Source organism: Canis lupus, chromosome 31 (assembly GCF_048164855.1).
Source record: "Canis lupus baileyi chromosome 31, mCanLup2.hap1, whole genome shotgun sequence".
NCBI lineage: Eukaryota > Metazoa > Chordata > Mammalia > Carnivora > Canidae > Canis > Canis lupus.
Genome location: NC_132868.1, coordinates 36362852 through 36388881, shown reverse-complemented (window position 1 = coordinate 36388881; position 26030 = coordinate 36362852). Strand labels below are relative to the sequence as shown.

At 40.8% G+C, this 26030-nt stretch overlaps 1 long non-coding RNA gene across 1 annotated transcript; it reads left to right on the top strand.

Moving 5' to 3' along the window:
• Positions 1-303: 303 nt before the first annotated feature.
• On the top strand, positions 304-26030 carry LOC140622292 (uncharacterized). Its single transcript, XR_012022059.1, has 4 exons — positions 304-1366; positions 6749-6907; positions 24708-24807; positions 25740-26030. It is a non-coding gene; the product is annotated as an uncharacterized lncRNA (long non-coding RNA).

Here is a 26030-nt window from a genome sequence, read left to right as displayed (position 1 = left end):
ATCCGAGCATCTCCAGGAGCCTCGACGCCGGGCCGAACCATCCTCACGGGGGCCGCGGAGAGGGGGGCGGGAGGATGGCGGCGCCGGGTGGCACATCGGTGGGCCGGGGAGGGGCCTCCGCGGCCCCCGCGACTGAGGGAAGGCCAGAGCTGTCCGCGAAGGGCGCCCTCCCCACGGGGGACACGGGCGGGGGCCCGGGCTGCGGCATCTCACCCCGCGGCCTGACTTGGTCCCGCCCGCCGCCGGCCCGAGCGGGGCTGGGCCGGGTTTCTGGGATTTGCAGTCCCGGTGGGAGGCCGGGCCTGGAGGCTCTCGGCGTCGGAACCCGGCCTCCCCCGCGCAGCCGCCCGAGTCCGAGCCCCGCGTGCGCGCCCCCCGCAGCCTCGGCCAGGGGCTCGCCCGCCTGGAACCCCGGCTGCAGCGTGGGCACCTGAGGTCGCGGCGAACCATTGGGCTTCGTCCCCATCTCTACAGTGGGTTCCCCGATGCAGTCCCCCTTCCAGCTGCATGCTCCAGCTCCAGTGCACGGTGCCTTTTTTGGAGGACGAGACGCTGGTCAACCGGCTGGGCACACGCTCTTTTATGGAAAGACTTTAATAACATATGTAACAAATGTAGTAAAGGAGGAAACTCAGCTAGAAGGTGTGGAAGACAGGCATTGCCTCCTTTGCAGCCCCCCCCCCCCACCACCACCACCGCACCTTGGCCCTGGTATATCGCCATCGCCTGGCACAGGTGCACAGTGGTTATCCGAGCCATCCATCAGCACTATTTTTTTTTTTCTATTCTTTTCTATCACTGGCTAGCCAAAGATGACAGTATAAAGGATCCGTCTTTGTAGCTTAGTCTCTGATCTTCCATTGATCTTGGCTCTGGCACATAGTGCAACTACAAGGAGCATGAATCCAGCTCCGGCTTTGGTCCTGGCACCAGCACATGCTAAAAAAGGTTGGAATAATCAAGACTATAACCTGCTTTACTGTGATAAAATAGGGCTGGAGGATTGACTCATCAGAGTTATGTCTGACACTTCGTCTGCGGTGATGTCCTTTAACTGCTACAAACGTGGATTATAGACTCCTAATAAAAACTGTTGAAAGACCTTGGTATCAGAGTTTTGAGAACTCGGGACTTGCATCCACATGTTAAATATGAATCAATTAGCTGTGGAATATAAACTATTTCTGAAGTGAGATTGTGAAGTTTTAATTGGATTCATAGAAAATGTAGTATGCTTGTGACAAATTTGAAAGATTATATAATGCTATTGGAAAGGAAATTTGCATTATATGGGAAATGAGAATTTAGAACGGTAAGGCGAAGCGGCCGAGATAGCTCAGTTGGGAGAGCGTTAGACTGAAGAAAGGTAAGGCGTGAACACCTGTTTCTTCTGGGTCCTTATTTCTTAGCGGTTTGAAAAATCCTTCATTGGCCTCATTTTCACAGGAGGCTTATTGCCTATATTAAATTTGTCATCAGTAAGAATCTATAAATAGTAAATATGTGTTTCCATGTCTTGGCTATTGTAAATGATGCTTCATGGGGGTGCAGATATCTTTTCAAGGTAGTGTTTTTGTTTTCTTTGGCTAAATAATCAGAACTGAGATTGCTGCATGTTATCATAGTTCTTTTTCTAATTTTGTTGGGAACTTCCATTCTGTTTTCCATAGTGGCTGTGTTAATTTACATTCCCATCCTAATTTCAGTTTTTTTTTTTAAAGATTTATTTATTTATTCATTCAGAGAGAGCGCGAAGAGAGAGGCAGAGACACAGGCAGAGGGAGAAGCAGGCTCCCTGCAGGAAGCCCGATATGGGACTCGATCCTGGGTCTCCAGGATCACACCCCGGACTGCAAGCGGGGCTAAACCGCTGCGCAACCCGGGCCGCCCCTAATTTCAGTTTTTGATTATTCATTGGTGGTGTAGAGAACATTAATTTTGCATATACCTTGTATCCTACAGGCTTGCTGAACTCATTTATTAGTTCTAATGGTGTTTTGATGGATCCCTTAGAATTTCCTATATACCAGATTATGCCATTTTAGAATACAAATTGAGAGGCGCCTGGGTGGCTCAGTTGGGTAAGCATCTGCCTTTGGCTCGGGTCATGCCCAGGACCACGTCCCAGGCTTGAGCCCCACATTGGGCTCCCTGCTCAGCCTGCAGGAGCCTACTTCTCCCTCTGCACACACCAAACACCACTCCCCACCCCCACTCATTCTTGTACTCTTGCTCTCACATACTCAAATACTCAAATAAATAAAATCTTAAAATAAAAAATAAGATGTATATATAGAATACAAATTGATTTACCTCTTTCCAATCTGAATACCTTTTATGGGATCCCTGGGTGGCGCAGCAGTTTAGTGCCTGCCTTTGGCCCAGGGCGCGATCCTGGAGACCAGGGATCGAATCCCACATCGGGCTCCCGGTGCATGGAGCCTGCTTCTCCCTCTCCCTCTGCCTCTCTCTCTCTCTCTCTCTCTCTCTCTCTCTCTGTGTGACTATCATAAATTTAAAAAAAAAAAAAATGAATACCTTTTATTTCTTTTTCTTGCCTAACTGCATTAGCTAGGACTTCTAGTACTATGTTGAATAAAGAGGAGAGTGTGAATATTTTTGTCTTATTCTCAATCTTATGTGGCTACTTTTCAGTCTTACACCATCAAATGTGATAATTACTCTAGATTTTTTTTTTCCAGATGCCCTTTATCAGGTTAAGGAACTTCTATTCCTAGTTTGTTGACTTTCTTTGTTTTTAAAGTAAACTCTATGCTCGACATGGGGCTTGAACTCAAGACACGGAGATCAAAAGTCACATGCTCTACCAACTGAGCCAGCCAGGCGCCAAACTATTTTTATTTTGAAAGAATGTTGGGGTTTGGTTAGCGCCTTTTCTCTATCATGATAATCATGTAGTTTTACTCTTTATTCTATTGATATGGTGTTACTTGATTTTTGGGTGTAGGCCAACTTTGCATTCCTAGGACAAATCCCAACTAGCCATAACATATAATCCTTTTTGTGTGTTGCTCCATTCAGTTTGCTAGTATTTTGTTGAGGAATTTTGGATCCATACTCATAAGCATTATTTCCTTTAGCTCTTTGAACATAATTGTGAGAACTGTTTTGAAGTCTTTGTCTACTAAGCCCAACATCTGTGTCCTCTCAAGGCAGTGTCTGTGTGCATACGTCTCAATTACCTGTTTGTATGTCTCACTATTTTTTTGTTGCAAACTGTACATTTCCATTGTAGCAACTCTGGAGACTGTTCCGGAGTGGCTCCAAGGCTTGTTGTCATTGTTGTTCACTTCTTTATTTGTTTAATGACTTGGCCAGACTAGTTCAATAGAGTTTATTTCCCCCACAGTGTACAGGGTCTGATGTCTCCTCAGTGCTTTGGCATGCACACTGTCACCTTGACTCCTTCTCCCTCTCCTGGGGCATGACAATGGTTTCAGTCAGGTTCTTTCTTTCCCTCATCTCCTATCAAGCCTTTGGCTGGGTTGCCTTTATTGATATCACTTCTAGCTGTTAGCTTCCACTAATTGGCAAATGATTGCTCCTGACTGTCCTAGGGCACAAATGACTCAATGGTTATTTTTTATTAAAAATTTTCACAGTTATGGTTGTTTCACTGGGGAGAATATATAGGGAGCTCCTCATGTTTCCATTCTGGAAGTGCTCTGACATTAGTCTTTAAAATCAATGTGATGCAATTTAAACAGATAAAAGGCACAAAGAGTTATGCCTACAGGAGGATCAGGTTACAGAAATGATGTTATTTTTCAGTAACAAAAAAAAGAAAAACCTTGAAAACTATTGAGTCATCTCTTTAATTCAAAGAAAACAGGACTCTGCAAAAAGATCTAAAAGGAAGGAACCTGGCATCACATTAAATCATATCTTTAGGAAAATTTCACTTCCTTTCTTTAGATTGAGCTGCTCTAACAGAAATAATCAGAAGAGGTTGACCTTTATGTTAAGTCTTAATTAGCCTCACCAGGGTGGCTTGCAGTAAAGATCAAGTATGAAAATTTGTTTGCCGTGTTCTTTATGTTAACTAATAAATCCTGCTACTGTACTTCTGATGCCTCTTCCTCAGTTGAGAATCAAATGGTACAAAATGTAAAAATCAACGTAGACGCTGTGACCAAGTCTCCCACAGCCCATGTTCTTCCTGTAATATTTAAAATGGTGCTTACTAATACCCTCAGCTTCGGGTAAATCTGCTGCTCCTAACCTAGCATTCTTCAGTGATTACACTGAGCATGGGATAATGTCATTAAAAGGAGAAAAAAAGTGTTTAAACTGCAAGTCCTGATCATTTGGGAGAGTGGAGAGGGGACTTTGTGACCTGAAGAGATAAGCAGTGAGCACTGGGCTGAATTACCCTGCCTTTAGCTCACTGACATAACTTTAATAGGAAAAATTAATTAATGCTCAAATCCACGGGCTTAAGAGATTTAAAATATTTTGGCCAACATTTTCTCATTTCTTGATTATAAGAGTACTTGTCCCAACGGGAAGCAAAAATAACCTGCTGGGAAAAGGGTGAATGAGATAATAAATAATAGACATGGGTCCTGTGTGATCATGTCTTAATATCACATTATTGTGCTTAACTTTCTTTTTTTTTTTTAATTTTTATTTATTTATGATAGTTACAGAGAGAGAGAGGCAGAGACACAAGCAGGCTCCATGCACCGGGAGCCCAACATGGGATTTGATCCAGGGTCTCCAGGACCACGCCCCGGGCCAAAGGCAGGCACCAAACCGCTGTACCACCCAGGGATCCCTGTGCTTAACTTTCAAGAGAAGCCTAGACCAAAACCCTTGACTGGAGTCCTGACAGCTGAAGTTAGTGAGAGAGTTTAGTTTTTATTGTGTTAATTTATTTTCCTTTTTAATATTTACTTATTCATGAAAGACACAGAGAGAGAGAGAGGCAGAGACATAGCCAGAGGGAGAAGCAGGGTCCATGTGGGGAGCCTGTTATAGGACTCATCCCAGGACCCCAGGATCATGACCTGAGCCAAAGGCAGATGCTCAACCACTGAGCTACTCAGGCGTCCCTTATTGTGCTAATTAACCTTGCTGATTTAGAAGGGAGAACAGACAGTGCCCCAAGACTTTTCCTTCTCCCTTCTTCTTTGCCCTCTCACTGCCCCGTTGACATGGCCTACTTTATCTCTGAGTCATCTGGGTACTCCCTTCACTCTTGCCTGGCAAACTTATCCCCATTATGTTCCCCAATCTCACTCCCACACTATAGATAATGACATATAGCAGTTTTAGCCTTAACTTATTTAAAATATCCTCACTGGGGGTACCTGGCTGGGGCTCAGGATGTGAGTTCAAGCCCCATGTTGGGTATAGAGATTACTTAAAAGATAAGACCTTTACAAAATAAAATGTCTTCATTTTGAACTTAAAATAATTTTAAGATTCATGCCATGTTCCTTGACATTCACAGAAAAGGAAGGCCATTTATTTATATTGATGACAGCATGTCCCTGTCTTTGCATATATACAGAATGAAATCCCCTCCCAAACTCATTCCCCACCAGTCCTGGCCGACTGCTGCTCTCTTTCTCTAGGAACCATTTACAAACTCACTTCTGCTCCATAGTCCATTCTCTTCATTTTTCCTCTTTCTTGTTCTGCATTCTGTTTATATAACAAATATAGCATGCATTGCATAGTATCATAGTTTATTTTCTTGCCAGCACGTTTGTAAGGCTGGAACTAATTGGTTTATCACTGTGTCCCCTATGCCTAGCCCATATCAGTTTCTCAATAATGTCTAGTGATGCCAAACAATACCACTTTGCTTCATTTTTCTCATCTGTAAGACAAAGATAAGTCTTTGTTTTATTTGATGAGGATGTCCTGAGGCTGGACTAATTATTTAATTCTTAAAATATAAAGTAGCACTCTGTAAATAGAAAAACACACGAAAGAAGAGGTTTGTTTTAATGAGCCATCGATGGAAAATCCCACTGAGCAAAAGAGTCTGTAATGCAAGATATTATAAAACATTTACTTAATGAAAGTTGCTGAATACTCAGAGGCCTATGAAATCTCAACATAATTAACTCCTGTAAGGTTAATTGGAGGCAGGCACTGTTGTCTCCTTTTCAAGAAAGGTATAATCCAAATAGAATGTCAGGACCTATACCAATAAAGAGGGGGAAAAATGCAAAATAGCAAGCTGTGTGCCAATAAGTTGATAAAGAAGAATCATTGCAACAGCTCATGAATACTACCTTGTCTTCTTTGAGAACCAGAAGAACCCACTTGTGTCTGGCTAGATTGAAAGGCACAAGGTTGACTAGTGAAACAACATGTTGAAAGAGCTTCCATCAACACACAGAAACTTTGTTTAGAAGTATCATTGTCTAATGATGTTTGCCTACCCAGGATGCTGTTGCTAATAGCAGTCAACCATTAAATGTAAGCCACCCTCCAATTTGAAAAAGCAAACCTGCTCTTGAGGCTGGCACATTCAGTAGAAAATGTAAACTTTATCTAGTAAATTCTCAGTGCTCCAGTCTCTCACTCACCCCAGCACTGGCCTTTTCAGTGACCCAGTTCTTTTTCACAGTCTCTGGAGTCAACCCCTCTCCCCAACAAGATTGCCAGCCTCTCTCCCCTGCCATGGACGATTGGCTCATTTTCTCTATAGCCTCTGCCTACTTCCTATTCCATTTCTGCTGACCTTGAATTAAACTGTATTCTATTTCAGGCCCAGAGAAATCAGAGGAAAAAGCAGGACTCATAGTCTATAATGATTTCCAGCTACTTAATCACATATACAATGTCAATGGGAGCAAGACTCCAGAGATAAAACTGCCTGTTAGTTCATCTGCACACTGTGCTTATCATCCTGCAACTTGAACGTGAGGTATTTCACTGAATCAGTATGGTTTCTTCTTCCAGATATTAACAAATTACAAATCAGTCTATAATTAAGTCAGCAAAGGGCTCCAGAAACTGAGACTTTTAAAGCAAAGCTACTATCTTTATTAGGTACCTCGAGAGCAGAAATCTTACCTTTTAAATTCTTCTAGTGTTTAGAAAATTCTAGGTGTTCAACATCCATCAAATCATTTAGTTTGATATTTAAATAATTTTACATTGGTTTATGTCCACATAAATACTAAAATTGATCTTAGTGAAAGAGGAAGGAAGCTGGCAACACCAAACCAGCAGAGCAAGTCTTCATTTTCTGTTTGCCTTAGAGCTGTTAAAGCTGTGACCTGAAAAGTTAGTTCAGCTTGCTGAGCAATCTATTTGCTCAAGTCAAACACAGCTTGTAAGGAAGTCACTCTCATTTTACCTAACTTGGAACCTTCCAACTTGAATCACAGGTTGATAGAGTTTACTAGCTAGAAGTTCCTTTATATAATCTCAGTCAGTCTTCTCAAATTTGAATATGCATATGAATTAAGTGGAGAGTTTATTAAAGCTCCAATTCTGAATTAAAAGGTGTGGAATGGGACTGAGATTCTGCATTTCAAACCAGCTTTTGAGGGATCCTTATGCTGCTGGTCTACTGATGAGCTTGAGGAGCAAAACAAGGTCTGGGCCTTGTTTTACAAATGAAGTCCGGAGAAGTGAAATAATAATGAAATGATAATGATTTTATCATTGCTCCAAAGCTTTTCATTCATTAGCATAATTTTTAAATATCATGAATTTGAAACAGGGAATGAGTGATTTCTGGAAGATGAAAAAAAAACTAACTTCTCAACATTCATCATTTTGTTTTTTGTTTTTCATTTGTTTGTTTTCCATGATCTAACCACATATGAAAACGCTGTCTGGATTTGTTGTAATTAGAGAATCACTTTAACCCACACATAATTTTTTCTCATCACAATCAATTAATAGGCTCACTGTATTCCCATAGATGTATGACAGTATACTGAGTATCAAGTCCTGACATATTCATTCTTTCTCGTTTCGCAACCTCTTATTCAGTCTTAATTTAAATTTTTAAATCAGAGTGTCTGGCTGGCTCAGTCAGTAGAGCACAAGATCTTCTATCTCAGGGTTATATATGAACCCTGCGTTGGATGTAGAGGTTACTTAAAAAAACAAACTCTTAAAAAAAAAATAAAAATAAAAATAAAAAAAAAAAACCTCTTTAGAATAAAATAAAATAAAATTTTAACTCAAACAGTCCCAAGATTTTGGTTATGTCTTGCAAGGCACTATGAGGCTAGATATGAGGCTAGATAATTCCATCTTCTTTCTCCATCTCATAACTAGAAAGCAAGCTTGAGATAAGAGAAACGGTGTCTTTCTCTACTTTCCAATTCAGTAATCTAAAACTACTGTTCAGAGTTCCCTTGAGAATTAGTTTAATTTACTCAGTTCTTGGGAAGATTCTACCAATCTTTTTTACTCTTTTAACAGAATTTTAAAACTGTAATAGTAATATTAAGAACTATCTAAATATATATATATATGCACAAATTATTGGGTCTCTAGTCTCTCCATTCCTTGAGGAAAGCAAGTGGAGAGGCACTAAAATATTTCCAAATGAGAGGTGTTTTTCCTTAGAGCCTCTCACCCTGAGCAACTGAGTAAGCTGCCTTATTATCTGTGGAAGGGGGGAAAACAGAATGACACTGAGGCCAACTAGCTTCTTATTTTAAACATGAATTATTTAAATACACAAATAATATCGAGAAACATGTACTGCATGTTCCCTAGATACAAGGCTCTATATTTCATACAATAACATGTAATATCCAATTTTTTGCCCCTAAGTCTAGTTGGAGCAGTCTACTTAGGAGGGTCACACATAAATCTGTGATAAATAACAATTCAAGATTATGTAACAATCTAAAGCAATAGGGCAGTACAGAAGAAATTGCTAATCTTGTGGAAGAGCAAGTATGATCCACAGAAATTCAGAGAAAAGAGTAATTATGTACAGCGAGGGTGGAGGAATTTTGTTTTCCATCTCTGATAGCAGTTATCTCAGAAGATAAGTGTGGTATAAAACAGAAGCAGTTGTCTTTCATCTGGAACGGACTTTATCAAGGACTAACTGAAAAAAATGCTTTATCAAGGACTCGCTGAAAAAATCCTTTGTTAACTTGTAATAGAATGTAATTTCAAAGAGACCTGGGTTCCTCAGCAAATTTACATGAGATAGGCCACCAACTGCTATGTAGCCATTCAAGGTCTGATTTTTCTTGCTGGAAAATGGTGGGGGGGAGGGGTGGATCTGTGATCTCCAAGACCCATTCCAGTCTAGAATCATAGGATTCTGGGACCCCTTTGATCCTTTTTGGTTTGAAAAATTCACTGGACTGTGAAGTTTCTTTAGGTATAAAATCTCTCCAGCAAAGTCTATGGCACTTGGTATTTGTTGGTTGACACTAGGAATCTCCAATCAGCATCTCATTCATTGAACACGTTTATTGAGGGTTTACTATGTCATGGTTCCATGCCTGACATGGAGGTAGGAATACAAATAAACTTGCCCCCAAGAAGTTCACAATAGTAGATATGTGTCAACATTTATTTAAAAACATGTGGTAAGGGGGGTTTCTGGGTGGTTCAGCTGGTTAAGTGTCTACCTTCTGCTCAAGTCATGATCTCAAGTCAATCTCTGCTCAAGTCCTGGGATCAAGCCCCAAGTGAGGCTCCTTGTTCAGTGGGGAGTCTGCTTCTCCCTCTCCATCTGCCCTTCCCCTCTCACTCATGCTCTCTCTCTCTGTCTCTCAAATAAATAAATAAAATCTTAAAAAAAAAAACAAAAAACAAACAAACATGGGGTAAGGGCCAAGCCATTTAAACGGGGGAAATAATTGTTGTTTTAGTTTTTAACAAGTGATATTGGAACAGTTGGGTATCCATATACAAAAAAATGAAGTTGGACCTGTACCCTAACCATTTACAAAAATTAACTCAAAATGGATTAAAGAGCTAAATGTAAGAGCTAAAATTATAAAACTCTTAAAGGAAAACATTGTAAATCTTTGGGGTTTTTTTGTTTGTTTAGTTTTTTGTTTTGGGGGTTTTTTTTTTTCATTGTAAATCTTTGTAAACTAATATTAGGCAATGATTTCTTGGATTGACACCAGAAACACAAATAACAAAAGGAAAAAATAAATTGAACTTCATCAGAATTAAAAACACTAATATATATTTTTTTCTTTTTTTTTTTTTTGGAGAGAGAGAGGGGGCATGCAAACGTGGGGTTGAGAGAGGAGGTGCAAAGAGAGAAGGAGAGAATTTTAAGCAGACTCCATGCCTAACTTGGAACCTGATGCAACATTCAATCTCACAATCCTGGGATCATGACCTGAGTCGAAATCAAGAGTCAGATGCTTAACTGACTGAGCCACCCAGGTGCCCCCCAAAATACTGCTATTTCAAGGACACCATCAAAAAAGTGAAAAATCATCTCATAGAATTTGAGAATATATTTGCAAATCATATATCTGATAAGATGCTAGTTTTCAGATATCTAAGTAACTCAAAACTAATCTATAAGAAGATACATAAACTCACTTTCTTTGTGGGCAAAGAATTTGAAATAATATTTCCCTGAAGAAGACATATGATGGCCAATAAAAATATGAAAAAAATGATCAGTCATTAGGGAAATGTAGATCAAAATCACAATGAGATACACTTCACACCTACTAGATTAACTATAATCAAATGGTGGGTAATAACAAGTGTTGGCAAAGATGGGCAGAAGTTGGAACCCTCATAAATGACTAGTGGAAATCTAAAGTGCTGCAGCTGCTTTAGAAAAAGTTTGACAGGGATCCCTGAGTGGCGCAACGGTTTGGCGCCTGCCTTTGGCCCAGGGCGCGATCCTGGAGACCCGGGATCGAATCCCACGCCGGGCTCCCGGTGCATGGAGCCTGCTTCTCCCTCCTCCTGTGTCTCTGCCTCTCTCTCTCTCTCTCTCTCTGTGTGACTATCATAAATAAATAAAATTTAAAAAAAAAAAAAAGAAAAAGTTTGACAGTTCCTTAAGATGTGACACAGAGAATATGACCCAGTAATTACACTCCCAGTTATATAACTGAGAGAATTAAATACATATGTCTGCACAGAAACTAGTACATAGAAGTGTTATTCATAATACCTAAAAAGTAAAACCAAAACAAATGTCTATTAATTGAAGAATGGATAAACAAAATATGGTATATCCACAAAATGGAATTATATTTATTTATAAAAGGAATGAAGTCCTGAAAGATATTACAATTTGAGTGAATCTTGAAAACATTAAGTTAAAAAAAAAAAAAAAGAAAAGAAAACATTAAGCTAAGTAAAAAGAAGCCAGACACAAAGGGCCACACACTATACAATTCAATTTATTTTATTTTGGTTTTTAGTTTTTAGGGGTTTTTTTTAAATATTTTATTTATTTATTCATGAGAGACACAGAAAGAGAAACAGAGACACAGGCAGAGGGAGAAGCAGGCCCCAAGCAGGGAGCCCAATGTGGGTCTCGATCCCGGGGCTCCAAAATCACACCCTGAGACAAAAGCAGGCGCCTAACCGCTGAGCCACCCAGCCATCCCAGTTTTTAGTTTTTTTTTTTTTTTTAAGATTAAATTTATTTATGTGAGAGAGAGCATGAGTGGGCAGAGGGGCAGAGGGAGAAGCAAACTCCCTGCTAAGCAGGGAGTGCAACTCAGGGCTTAATTCCAGAACCCTGGGATCACAACTTGAGCCAAAGGCAGACACTCAACTCAAGGAGCCACCCAGGTATCCCTTATTTTGTTTTTTAAGATTTATTCACTTAGGCAGGGGAGGGAGGGAAGCATGCAAGGGCGGGGGGACAGAGGGAGAGAATCCTCAGGCCTACTCCACACTGAGCAGGGAGCCTGATGTGAGGCTCAAGCCCAAGACCTTGAGATCATGACCTGAGCCAAAATCAAGAGTTGGCCCCTTAACTGACTGAGCTACTCAGGCACCCCTGTATGATTCCATTTATACTAAATGTCCAGAATAGGCAACCTAAAGAAAGAAAAAGCAGATTAGTGGTTGCCAGGGATTGCAGAGAAGGTATAAAGAAGAATGATTGCTTAATGATTACAAAATTTCTTTTTAGAGTGATGAAGATATTCTGAAATTAGATAGCAATGATGGCCATACAACATTTTGAATATACACTGAGTTGTACACTTTATTTTTTTTTAAATGTTTTATTTATTTATTCCTGAGAGACACAGAGACAGGCAGAGACACAGGCCCAGGGAGAAGCAGGCTCCATGCAGAGGAGTCCTGGGGTCCTACCTCGAGCCAAAGGCAGATGCTCAACCACTGAGCCACCCAGGTGTCCCTGAGTTCTACACTTTATTATAATATTTTAATTTTTTTAAGTAAACTCACCCCTCAACATGGGGCTTGAACTCATGACCCTAAGATCAAGAGTCACATGTTCTGCTGACAGAGCCTGCCCGGGGCCCTATGAGTTGTATACTTTAAGCAGATGGATTTTTGTTTTTAAAGGTTTTATTTATTTATTCATGAGAGACACATAGAGAGAGGCAAAGACATAGGCAGAGGAAGAAGCAGGCTCCCTGCAGGGAGCCCAAATGGGATTTGATCCCAGAACCCCAGGATCACATCCTGAGCCAAAGGCAGATATTCAACCACTGACCCACTCAGGCATCCCAAGCAGATGGATTTTATATTATGTAAATTATATCTCAATTAAAAATATACTCGTTGAGTAGTATAAACAGAGTACCGTTTGGCTAACTACATCTGAGAGAGGCTGTGTAGGCCAAAGGAAGAAAATGTTGAATGGAATCTGAAGGATAATGCCAGGTGATAACAGTGGAAGAAGAGAGTCACCCATACTGAAAAGGCCAGAATGTGGATCTTGGAGTTGGACTTTGGCTCCAAAGCTAATCCCGCTCTACACTTGCTGTATGACCCTGAAGGAGGTTACCTAATCCCACTAAAATGAATATTCTCATTAGCAAAATGGAGGCACCGACTTCATGGGTTTTCTGTGCAAATTAGATAGGATACTGTATGCAGAGCACTCAGTAAGTATTCAACAAGCATAGTCTTCTCTTTCTTCCCTCAATCTCTTATTACTATTGTAGGTGGAATTCACGTTCAGTGTAAAGGCAGAGCAGGGAAAAGGCATAGCTTGTGTCTGAATGGCCAGAAGTTCAATGAGGTTTAAGCATAAAGGTAGTTGGAAGCAGAGGAAGGTGTTTTAGAGTCAGAAAATAGAGACTCTGCAAGCCAAAGAAGGAGCTTTGAATTTGGTCCTATGATTTCATTCTAAATCTGAAGTTTTAGAGAAGAGTGTGAAGATATCAGTTCTTTAGATGAAAGGAGAGAGAAGAGTGGTCCAGAGTAGACAAGAATGGTCACTCTGGGACCTCAGGAGAGGATGTAGGGTTTTTTTTGTTTTTGTTTTTTGTTTTTAAAGATTTTATTTATTCATGAGAGACACACACAGAGAGAGGCAGATATACAGGCAGAGGGAGAAGCAGGTTTCATGCAGGGAGCCTGATGTGGGATTTGATCGCAGGACTCCAGGATCACACCCTGGGCCAAAGGCAGGCTCCAAACCACTGAGCCACCCGGGGATCCCAGGATGTAGGGTTTTAACTTCATTAAGTGTAAACCAAATGCCTGAATATTAGAGGCACTTGATGTGTCCTATTTGCTGATGAGTTAATTATTTGATGTCAGATTTTTCTTTTTTTTTTTTTTTTTCTTAAGACATTTATTTAGAGATAGATGCCTGGGTGGCTCAGCAGTTGGGCATCTGCCTTCGTCTCAGGACGTGATCCTGATGTCCTGGGATCGGGCTCCCTGCATGGGGCCTGTTTCTCCCTCTGCCTGTGTCCCTGCCTCTCTCTCTCTCTCTGTCTCTCATGAATGAATAAATAAAATCTAAAAAAAAAAAAAAAAAAAAAGAGTGTACCTTAAAAAAAAAAAAAGACTTATTTACTTATTTCAGAGAGAGAGACAGTGTGAGTGGGGGTGAGCATGGGGTGTGGTGGGGACAGGCAGGTTAGAGGGAAAAGGCAAAGACTCCCCACTGAGCACCAGGTCTGATGTGGGCTCCAGAAACCGATTTTCCTGACTGGGAGATTATGACCTGACCTGAAACCAAGGGTCTGAGGGCTCAACCAACTGAACTATCCAGGTACCCCCTGACAATAACAGTTTTTCTATATTTTAATTGCTTGCTCCAGTTAAGTATTTTGATAAAACCAAATCTTAGATGATTCCAGCAGAAAAGGTGCCTATTGTACGAAGCTACAATCTCCAGTCTGAACACTCCATGGCAAAATTGAAAGACTTGGCTCTATTTTTGACTCAAGCAGGTTATGTAACTTGCTGTGAATTTGTTTCCCTTTCAGAGAATAGATGATGACAACTTTAGCCTGACTGACTTCAAAATATTATGAAAATAAATAAACACTTCAAAGCTCTTTGAAGTCCATTGATGGAAAGTACCCTTCAAATCTGAAATTTCACTATATAAATAGACAGTGAATTATTACTCTTTTCCTGAATCAATTTTTAGTGTTCCCTCCTCCAATGTTGCCCTTGAACATTTCTACAATTACAACAACAACAAAAAACCTTCAGAGTTCTTACTCTGAAAAAGTCCCTGCAGTATCTTGCTGTAAGAATAAATTCTAAACACATGTACATAGTGCACTGCTGTTACTGAACACTTTTTTTTTTTTTTACTGAACACTTTTATAAAGACCATCACCTTTACAGTAATTGATTTCTCCCTGCAAGTTCATCTGGTAAAGATTACTGTTATCTCTGCTTTAGTGTTGATGAACTTGGTATGCAGAAAGGTTAAATGAATTGCCTAAGAGCACCTGGCTAGAAATGAGTAGGCCCAGTGCTTAAACTCAGGTCCTTAACTCTAGATTCCAAGCTCTGCCTGTCTTCCTGCATTCCTAGACAAAGATTCTTTCAGACAGACACACAGATATTTAATTTCCCTACAAAATGTTCCATACCACTTACAAAGAATAGACTGCTTCTGGGCTCTTAAATACTATATTGAGTCAGAGGTAGTTTAGTTATGGATTAAATAGTATCTTATTGGCGAAAAGAAATTTATCAGCTTTTAAATGTTTTATTTCCATAAAAATACTTCAAATAAGTAACCCAAGCATTTATTAAAGTAATATGGCAATATTACACAAATTATTTGACTAAACTATATGGATTAAATCATCATAGCAGAAATCATTCTAAAATCAGTGTATATTATACTACGCTTTGGATAAACATATAGTGTATTTAAAATGCCACGTGGTAAGAATGGTTTATAGTTCATCTGAAGACTTCAATCAGGGAATGAATTTCATAATACCTAATTTGGAAATGCATTAATCGTGCTTTCTATTTTGTGTATTTTGTGAGGCTTTGCCATCATGATGGCCTTAGTGACAGAGGAGCCCCTCCCAGGGCTAGCTTGTTCCTAGAGACAGCAAATGACTCCTGTGTGACTGTGACTTTCATATGCAAACCAACCCACCCAAAGTCTATATCCCCAACCACTTCCTTTATCTCACTAAAAGCCACTAAACTCCAGGGCAGGCATTGGACAACTAGAGACCACCACTACAGACAAGAGCCTGCCAAAATTATTCTAAATATCCAATCCTAAATTTGCTCAAACTTACTTATACTGTCTATCTATTCCTTCCTGCAGAAACCACAATAAATGCTCTGTGCCTTCCTTTTTCTTTCACTCTTTCTGTCTCCTAACTGACCCTGGTATTTCCCCACATGGCTCTGCATAGTGTGGCATGCCCCTTCCCTGTGAAGGCTGTAATAATAAACTCTTCTTTCAAAAGCAATTGTCTCTGTGTCTCTCACCTTACCATACCAAAATAAAACAAATCTCAGGTACAAATCAAGACAACTATGGTATTGTTCCTTGACTAAGAGTATATGAGAACTGTGGAAAAAAAATGAAACTGATGCTCTATCCATTATGTACAGGAAATGAAAAATCAAATACACTTTTTTTGGTGCACTATTTATACGTTGTTTTTATTCTTCTAACATTTATTTATTGAGCTTATTATGTACATGGCACTATGTTAGGCACTGAGTATCCAGTAAGAAATAAAAACAGATTTAGTTCATGTCCTTGTGAGATTCACAGTTTAGAGAGGAAAAAATAGGCAAGAAAACAAAATGAGCAAACACATAATTACAAACTGTGGTACGTGCTCCAAGCAAAATAAATATTGTGCAGTTATAGAGAATAATGGGAGAACTCTATAAATTCATCAGAAAAAATCTGTGCACATAAATAACATTTATACAGCAAATTAAAGGGAAGCCAGGAACTAGATTTGAAAAATGTGGGAAAAAACATTCTAGGATTGTATGGAAGGCCCTGAGGTAAGCCCAGGTTGGCATGTTTGAGGAACTGGAAGGAAACTAGGCACTCTGATGTGGAAACATACTGTTAGGCGGGAAAAGTTGCAGAGGAGTATGTATAATCCAATGCCATTTCTTTTTCTTTTTTTAATGATTTTATTTATTAATTTGACATAGAGAGAGAGCACAAGCCGGGGGAACGACAGGCAGAGGGAGAAGGAGAAGCAGGCTCCCTTCAAAGGAGAGAACCTCCACTCAGGGATCATTCCTAGGTCCCAGGATCATGACCTGAGCCGAAAGTAGATGCTTAACAGGCTGAGCCACCCAGGTGCCCCCCAATACCAATTCTGACAAAAGAGATATACACATTTACACGTATGTCAGTACATAGAAAATCAATAAGAATATATAATAGGCTGTTAATAATGATTATTTGGGGACATAGAAAGTATGGATTTATAATGGACTTTCTACTTCATATGTATTTCTGCATTATTTAAATCTTTACGCAATTTTGTATTTCAGATTTACTGAGGATGAATATTAAAATTAAATTTTTTGGGACGCCTGGGTGGCACTCAGCAGTTGGGCGTCTGCCTTTGGCTCAGGTTGTGATCCCAGGATCAGGGATCGAGTCCTACATTGGGGTCCTGCGAAGAGCTTGCTTCTCCCTCTGCCTATGTCTCTGCCCCTCTCTCTGTGTCTCTCATGAATAAATAAATAAATCCTTAAAAAAAATTAAATTAAATTAAATTTTGTTTCATTGGATGCTTCTGTCACATAACTTTCCCCCAACTTTTCATCCCTGTTCACAAGTTTTGCTTGTTCCCCATTATGTATTTTGGTCTGCCTCCTGTTGGCATTTCATGTCATTATGGAAGCCTTATCTATCATAAATAGGGCATCACAATTAAGATTTGACATAAAACCAATATGACACTGTTTAATACATTAGGAACATACAGGCAAAAATCTATTCTCAGATAACACTAAATATTTTGGATAGAGCTTATACAAGTTTTAAAAATGTATAATGCTAACTTTCAAAAGTAAGGATGACCTCATAATTTTTAAAAATGCATGTCCTTTAGAAATAGGATAGGAAGATTATTTCTCTTTAAGCATAATAATAGCATGTGGTGGAATAACAAAGCAAGTGACCAACCATAACAGCTACGCTTAGTGAGTGTTTGTTGTGCTCTACCGTTTATATACATTTTTTCATTTTAAAGAAAGATTTTACTTATTTGAGAGATAGAACATGAGCAGGGAGAGGGGGAGAGACGGAGGGAGAAGCAGACCCCCAGCTGAGCAGGGAGCTCGATGCTTGCAGACACTTAACAGACTGAGCCGCTCATTATTTCATTCATTCATTCATTCATTCATTCATTTTTATGGGCATATTCTTAAAAGATTTTATTTATTTATTCATGAGAGAGAGAGAGAGAGAGAGAGACAGGCAGAGGGAGAAGCAGGCCTCATGCAGGGAGCCCAATGTGGGACTCAATTCCAGGACTCCAGGATCATGCCCTGAGCCAAAGGCAGATGCTCAACTGCTGAGCCACCCAGGCGTCCCCCATTTTTATTTAACTTCTTTTTCTTTTTAAGATTTTATTTTCAAGTAATCTCTACACCCAATGTGGGGCTGAACTCACAAATCCCAGATTAAGAGTTACATGCTCCGCCAACTGAGCCACCCAGAAGTTACCCTCATTTTTATTTAACTTTCTACAACAACTTTATGGTAAATATGCCCATTTTTCAGATTAGGAAATCCCTAATTAGAGAGAGTAAATAATTTCATATTTATTGAGCACATAATGGTTTAAGAACTAGGAATGCAGCAGGAAACAAAACAATGAAACATGGAGCTTATGAACTACAAGTTGATGGGTGTCAAAGCAAACACATATGTCCACCACATAATGTCTGATGCATTGAAGTGTTATGAAGAAAAGAAAAGTAGGATAAAGGAAAGAAAATGATGGGAAGGCATTCCTAGCCAGAGAAGCAGGAGGTGTAAAGGAGGAAAACAAAGCAAGGAGGCCAGTGTAGCTGGAGCAGAAGAGCAAGAGAAAACTCTGGGCTCTTTTTCTTTCTTTCTTTCTTTTTTTTTTTTTTTTAAGATTTATTTATTTATTTTAGAGAGAGAAAGCATGCAGGGGAGGGAGCATAGGGAGAGGGAGAGAGAGAGTCTTAACCACACTCCATGCTGAGTGCAGAGACTGACATGGGGTTTGATCTCACGATCCTGAGATCAGGACCCTGAACCAAAACCAAGGGTTGGATGCTTAACCAACTGTACCACCCAGGTAGCCCCTCTGAGCTCTTTTTCTAAATGTAATGGGAAGCCACAGGAGGAATTGAGCAGGACAGTGATGTGATCAGATTTAAACTTTTTCTTTTTCAAGATTTTATTTATTTATTCATGAGAGAAACACACAGAGAGAGGCAGAGACATAGGCAGAGGGCAAAGTAGGCTCTCTGTGGGGAGCCTGATGCAGGACTTGATCCCAGGACCCAGAGATCACAACCTGAGCCAAAGGCAGATGTTCAACCATTGAGCCACCCAGGTGCCCCTCTTATTTTTGTTTTGTAAAGATTTATTTATTTATTTGACAGAAAGAAAGAGAATGAGAGAGAGTACAAGCAGGGGGAGCTGCAGGCTCCCTGCAGAGCAGATGCAGGGGCTTGATCTCAGGACCCAGAGATCAAGACCTGAAGTGAAGGCAGACGTTTAACTGACTGAGCCACCCAGGTGCCCCTGATTTAAAGTTTTAAAAGCTTACTTACTGGGTGGAAAAGATACCAGAGAGGAGCAAGACTAGAAGCTGTGTGACCCCTCAGGAGCCTATTGCAGCAGTCAGAGGAATGATGGTGTCTGGGCCCAGGCAGGTAAGAGCAGAGGTGGTAAGAAACGTCAGATTTGGTTTAGTATCTTGATGATCTCCTGCATGCTCACCGTGGTGCAGCCACGACTGAGGTTTTATTTTGAAGATGGAGCTGACAGGATCGAAAGAGGTCACATAGCTCAGGAGTCGCAGAGCCATTGTTCAAATCTAAGTTTGTCTGATTCCACAGCCATGCTTCTAATGACAATTCTAGGTACCGCAGGGCTAAAGAGCAAAAGCATATTTTTTGGATGGAAAGTACATGGTATCTTTAAGTGTTTATTGAGCACCTGTATGCTTGAAGTAAGGCTTTATGGCACAAGGCAAAAAAACTCTGGACTCGATGTCCCATGCAGATAGGAGCTTGAGGTTCAAACTGCTTTTGCCTTGGCTTCTTCAGCAGCATGGTCACAGGATATCTAATGGCCCTTCCAGCTTTAATGCTCGGTGTTTCTACTATTCAACACCTGAGGAGATACAGCAGGCCGTGTATGGTGCCGCCCACAGGTGTACAAGGGAAGATAACACGGATTAGCATATGATTAGCATACTGATTACTGTGAGAGCAGAGGAGAGGCCGCAGGACCAGAGACTGTCTTTTCAGTTTCAACACTATTTGGTTTAGAAAAAGCATTTGGCTTTAGTAGACTACTTTCAAAGAAAAGAGAAAGCAGATCTATACATTGTTGTCATTCTAATTTTCAGGACGCACTAGAATTTTACGCCTCACTCATCCAAATATTCAAGCATTTGTTCCTTCAACAAGCATTTAAAACCTGTTGAGTATTAGGCATACTCAATAACACTTACTGAGCAAACCTAGGTGAAGGGCCACCACGATATAAAGGTAAAACATAAACAGGAGGACGTTTTTAGACTTTACATTTGGCCTTTTAAGACTTTACAATAATCTTATAAGCTGTTATTGCCCCTTCTTCCCCGAATTATAAAACTCAAACTGGAAACATTTTAATTACTGGCCCAGGGTGGCTCACTTTGTGAGGTAGTGAGACCAGTATTCAGATCTGGGTCTAGGACGCCTGGGTGGCTCAGCTGTTGAGTGTCTGCCTTAGTCTTAGGGTGTGATCCCGGGATCCTGGAATCGAGTTCCACATCGGGCTCCCTTGCGGGGAGCCTGCTTCTCCCTCTGCCTGTGTCTCTGCCTCTCTCTCTCTCTCTCTCTGTGTCTCTCATGATAAATAAATAAAATCTTAAAAAAAAGATCTAGGATTTTTTGTCTTACCACATGGGATCCTATGAGAGTGATCACAGTCTAGTTGAGGTATAGGACAGTGTGTGTGCCATATTAACTATCCTGAAAGAGTCCAGAACAAGGGGTGGGGCGTGGTGGTAGCTGTGGTGGTCAGTGATCTAGAACAGAGGCCAGCAAACTTTCCCTGTAAAGGGCCACATAGTGACTAGATCTTTGTATTGTCTGTTGCAGCCACTCAGGCCTGCCCTTGCAGCACAAAAGCAGCTATAGATGACAAAACATAAATGAATGGGCATGGCTGTTTCCAATAGGACTCTACTTAATAGATAACGAAATTTAAATTTCACTTAATTTTCACTTGTCACCAAAAACCATCCTTCTTTTGATCCCCTTTCCCCCCACAATCATTAGAAATGTAAAAACAATTTTCTGTTTGAGAGCTGTACAAAAACAAGTAGCAGGCTGGATTTGGCCCATGGGCTTGTGTTGGTGAGTTTGGGCTGCTATAACGAACACCACAGCCTGGGTGGCTCAAGGGACAAACAATTATTTCTCACAGTTCTAGAGGCTATGAAGTCTAAGATCAAGATGCTGGCAGATGTGGTGTGTGGTGAGAGCCTTATTCCTGGTTTGCAGATGGCCACCTTATTGCTGTATCCTCACATGACAATGAGAGATCATCTCTCTCTCTCCTGTTTCTTCTTATTGGGGTACTAATTCCACTAATGAAGGTTCCACTCTGATCTAAATACCTCCCAACAGCTCTAAATAGCATCCCATTGGGGATTAAAGCTTCAATAAATGAAGTTTGGGGAGACACATTCACTCATAGCAATTTATGAAGGGAGCCCTGGCATCCTGAAGAGTTCTGTGATCACTTTTCTCTGCAGGCCAGACCATTACAGTGGGAACTGCAGCCACTGACTTGGAAAACTAATGAAAGAGGAGTAATTGGATCTTAAGGTGGCAGAGGCCAAGTGGCAGCACTTAACTGCTCAAGATTAAGTGGGCATGGTTACCATGATGGACAGCAGAGTCAAAGTGACAATCAGAATAGTCTGACTTATACAGACCTATGTCACTGGCTAGTTCCTCATGGTGTTCCTAGAGGTGAAATAGGAAGCTTACTAAATTCTTACTTGAGCTGGATTAGTAGAAAAGTTCTTGGTTAAGTCAACAAAAGTTTAGCCTGAATCATGAAAAGAGAGTCATAGGCCCTCAATCAGTTCTCAGACTCCAGCCAGTTTACAGACCCTAGAAACCCTTAAAGGAAGGGGAGGCCACCTCCCCTAGTGGGAAAGGATGCTGGGACATTACCAAAAATTCATAGTTAATCTTCCTCTAGCCTTTACCAAAGGGACCTTCCAACCTTTCATTAGGGTAACTGTGCACCAGGGAAAAGGAAATAAACAGACCCTTTGGGGACTACTGGACAATGGCTCTGAATTAACAGTGATTCTAGGAGACCCAAATGCCACTGTGGCCCACTAGTCACAGGAGGGGCTTACAGAGGTCAGATGATTGGTGGAGTTTGATCTCAGGTCTGTTTCACAGTGGGCCTACTTGGTCTCCAACTCCATCCTGTGGCTATTTCTTCAGTTCTGGGATACACACTTGGAACAGATATACTTAGCAGCCAGCAGAATCCCCACATTGGTTCTCTGACTTGTGGAGTGAGGGCTCTTATGGTGGAAGGGGGCAAGTGGGAGGCCCTGGAACTGCTTCTACCTGGAAAAATAGTAAGCCAAAAATCTATAGCCCATTCCTGGAGGGATTGCAGAGATTACTGCTACCACACTTCTATTCGACTTCCCTATTTGGCCTGTACAGAAGACAGATGGATTCTGGAAACTGACAGTGAACTATCATAAGCTTAATCAGGTGGTGACTCCAGCTGCAGCTGTTGTACCAGATTTCGTTTCCTTGCTTGAGCAAATTAGCACACACCCTGGTACCTGCTGCATAGCTATTGATCTGGCAAATGCTTTTTTTCGTGACACCTGTTAGTCAAGACCACTAGAAACAGCTTGCTTTCATCCGGCAAGGCCATCAATACACATTCACTGTCCTACATTGGGGGTATATCAGTTCTCCAGCCCTATGTCATCATTTAGCTCACAGGGATCTTGATCACTCATCCCTTTCACAAGGTATTACACGGGTTCATTACAATGATGACATTGTGCTGATTGGACTTAGTAAGCGAGGAGTAGCGACTATTCTAGACTTATTAGTAAGGCATTTGCATGTCACAAGACAGGAAATAAACCCGAAAAGATCTTGGGGCTTCTACTTCAGTGAAATTTCTAGGGGTCCAGTGGTATTATTATATGTCAAGATATCCCTTCTAACGTGAAGGATGAATTAATTATTGCATCTGGCCTCCTACAAACAAAAATGAGGGACAATGCCTAGTGGGTCTCTTGGATTTTGGGGCAACATATTCCTCATTTTGGTGTTTCACTCCGTCCCATTTATTGATGCTAGTTTTATATGGGCCCTAGAACAAGAGAGGGCTCTGTGACAGGGCCAGTCTGCTGTGCTAACTACATTGCCAGTTAGGCCATATGATCCAGCAGATCCGATGGTGCTCGAAGTATATTTTGCTGATGGGGGTGCTGTTTGGAGCCTTTGATTAGGGCTCTATGGTGAATTATTGTGCAGGCCCATAGAATTTTGGGAAAAAAACCCTACCGTCTTCTGCAGGTAACTACTTTTCTTTTGAGAACCAGCTCTTGGCCTGCTACTGGGACTCAGTAGAGACTGAATGGGTCACCCAGTCACCATGAGACCTGAGCTATCTATCATAAATTGAGGGTTATCTGACTTACCAAGCCATAAAGTTGGGTGTGGATAGCAGCGTTCCATAATCAAATGGAAAGGGCCCAGCAGGCCCTGAAGGCACAAGTGGGTTACATGAAGAAGTGGCCCAAATGCCTATGGTCCCCACACCTGCTACATTGTGAGATACAGCAAGGAGGCAGCTGTCTGCAAACTAGGAAGAGGGTTCTCACTAGACACTGAATCTGCTGGCACCTTGATTTTGGACTTCCCAGCATCCAGAACTGTGAGAAATAAATGTTTGCTGTTTAAGCCACCCAGTCAGTGGTATTTGTTCTAAGTGGCCCCAACTGTGTAGGGCAGAAATAGTAGTTTGCCAACCCCTGATCTAGAGTCCAGACTGACACTGTTGAATAGAATTTTCTGTAATGATGGAAACGTTCTATATCTGCACCGTGCAATATAGTTGCCACTAGCCACATGTGGCTATTGAGCACTTGATGTATGACTAATGCAACTAAGGAACTAAAATTTTATTTATTATATTTTTAAAATATTTATTTATTCATGAGAGACACACACAGAGGCAGAGACATAGGCAGACAGAGAACAGGCTTCCCTAGGGACTCAATCCCAAGACCTCAGGATCAGGCCCTGAGCCAAAGGCAGATGCTCAACCACTGAGCCATGCAGGCATCCCTTATTTTAATATTTTTAAGAGATATTATTTATTTGATGGAGAGAGAGAGAGAGCACAAGCAGGGGGAGGGGAAGAGAGAGAAGCAGGCTGAGCAGGGAACCCAATGAGGGGCTGATTCCAGGACCCTGGGATCCTGGTTCAAGTGAAAGGCAGATGCTTAACCAACTGAGCCACCCAGGCACCCTAGGAACTAAAATTTTTTTTTTAATTTTTTTTTTTTTTTTTTTTATGATAGTCACAGAGAGAGAGAGAGGCAGAGACACAGGCAGAGGGAGAAGCAGGCTCCATGCACTGGGAGCCTGATGTGGGATTCGATCCCGGGTCTCCAGGATCGCGCCCTGGGCCAAAGGCAGGCGCCAAACCGCTGCGCCACCCGGGGATCCCCGGAACTAAAATTTTAACGTAACCCTTTCTTCCACTCCTGCAGCTCTTATCATTTCTCCTAGGATTCATACAGTTTATCAATTAGTTGCCCTGTGCCCACTTTCATTTTCTTCCAATCTATCCTTCATAAACCTAGAGGGGCTTTTCTAAAATCAAATGGGATCCTAGCATTTCTCCAAGGTAATGGTTCCCAGAAACTTTAAAAAGAAGCTCCATCTGCTAGCATGCTGTATATGTCCTTTGCTTAGGAAATCACGAAGAAGTAAAATAGCTTCCTCCCTCTGATCAGGTAAGTGATGATAAATTTCTTAAGAGTAGTCCCTCATACTTTATCTCTTCTAACATTTCACAGTGGCTTGCTGAATTCTGTTGTGAAAAAAAACCTTGGCTTTGGAGATGGAAAACTTAAATCAGAATCCTGCATCTGCTACAATTGAGCAGAGACACCATGGGTACTTAATCACCTTGAGCTTCACTATGCTTCTGTGCTGAATGGGAATGATGATACTTATACCACAGGGTTGTTGCAAAGAGTAAATGAGTTTGTGAAAATCCTCTGCACTTAGTAAAAGTCTGTGGAAATGGTTGATGTTATAATAACTATTGAGTTTGGAAATGTTTCTAAAAAGCAATACTGATCTGACTTTACCTAACATAGGTCTGGGTTTTAAAGCTGATCCTCACCAGGTGACAGTATAGATATAGGCCTTAGATGTTCAAGCAGAAGAGGGAGGAAAGGAACAATTTTGCCTCACTTATTCCAAACACTCCTTTGAATCACCCATTTTCCATCTTTACGCTTAAGACTATACTTTTTCAAAAAAAAAAAAAAAAAAAGACTATACTTTTTCCCCTTTGTTTCTCTAACCAAAAATTTAAGCCATACCAATTGGCAGTTGATTCTTGAGGGTCAAATGACAATGACATCAAACAAGCAGGTCAGAAAAGAAAGAAAAGGTGGTAATATCTTATTTTTAAGTATCTACAGGGACTTTTCAAAGGGGACTTTCTCAGGGAGTTCTCCTAGGCGTAGTAGGAAAGGCAGTGTTCTGAGAGAGGAAAATAAAGTAAAAAAACATTTTCAGGAGTCCCTGGCTGGTTTCATCAGTATAGTGTGCAACTCTCAATCTAGGAGTTGGGAGTTCAAATCCTAAGTTGGGTGTGGAGACTACTTAAAGTGTTTAACAAAACAAAACAAAAAGCCCCATGTTCTGGGGGGAGGGCCGGCTGGGAAGAGGTCAACTGACAATTTAGTTTACATTGGAAGGGTTTTTTTCCCTTCCTTAGGGAGAGCCTGAAACACAAGATTTCTAAGATTAAGTATACTTTTCATTAGGCCACATTACACTTTATGATGGATTTATATCAATATTTCATTTCTCAGGTCTTGAAGTTAGTGCAACTCCACCATCTTAAGAAATACCAAGAGAAGACAGTTTGTGATCAGTACACTTTTTTTTTCTGTTAAGGGCAGTAAAGATTGATTATTCTGTGAACTTAAGGTTTCCAAAGCACTTAACGGATCTGTTTCAGAACACTAACACCGCACGGATATTTCTACAGAACTCTCCCCACTCTCCAGATTAAGACTTCTCAGAAGACAGGGACTTTTTATGCTCATCTTTGTCTCATTCTGCCTCGAAGGAGTTGCCATCCATACTGTACAATAAAACCT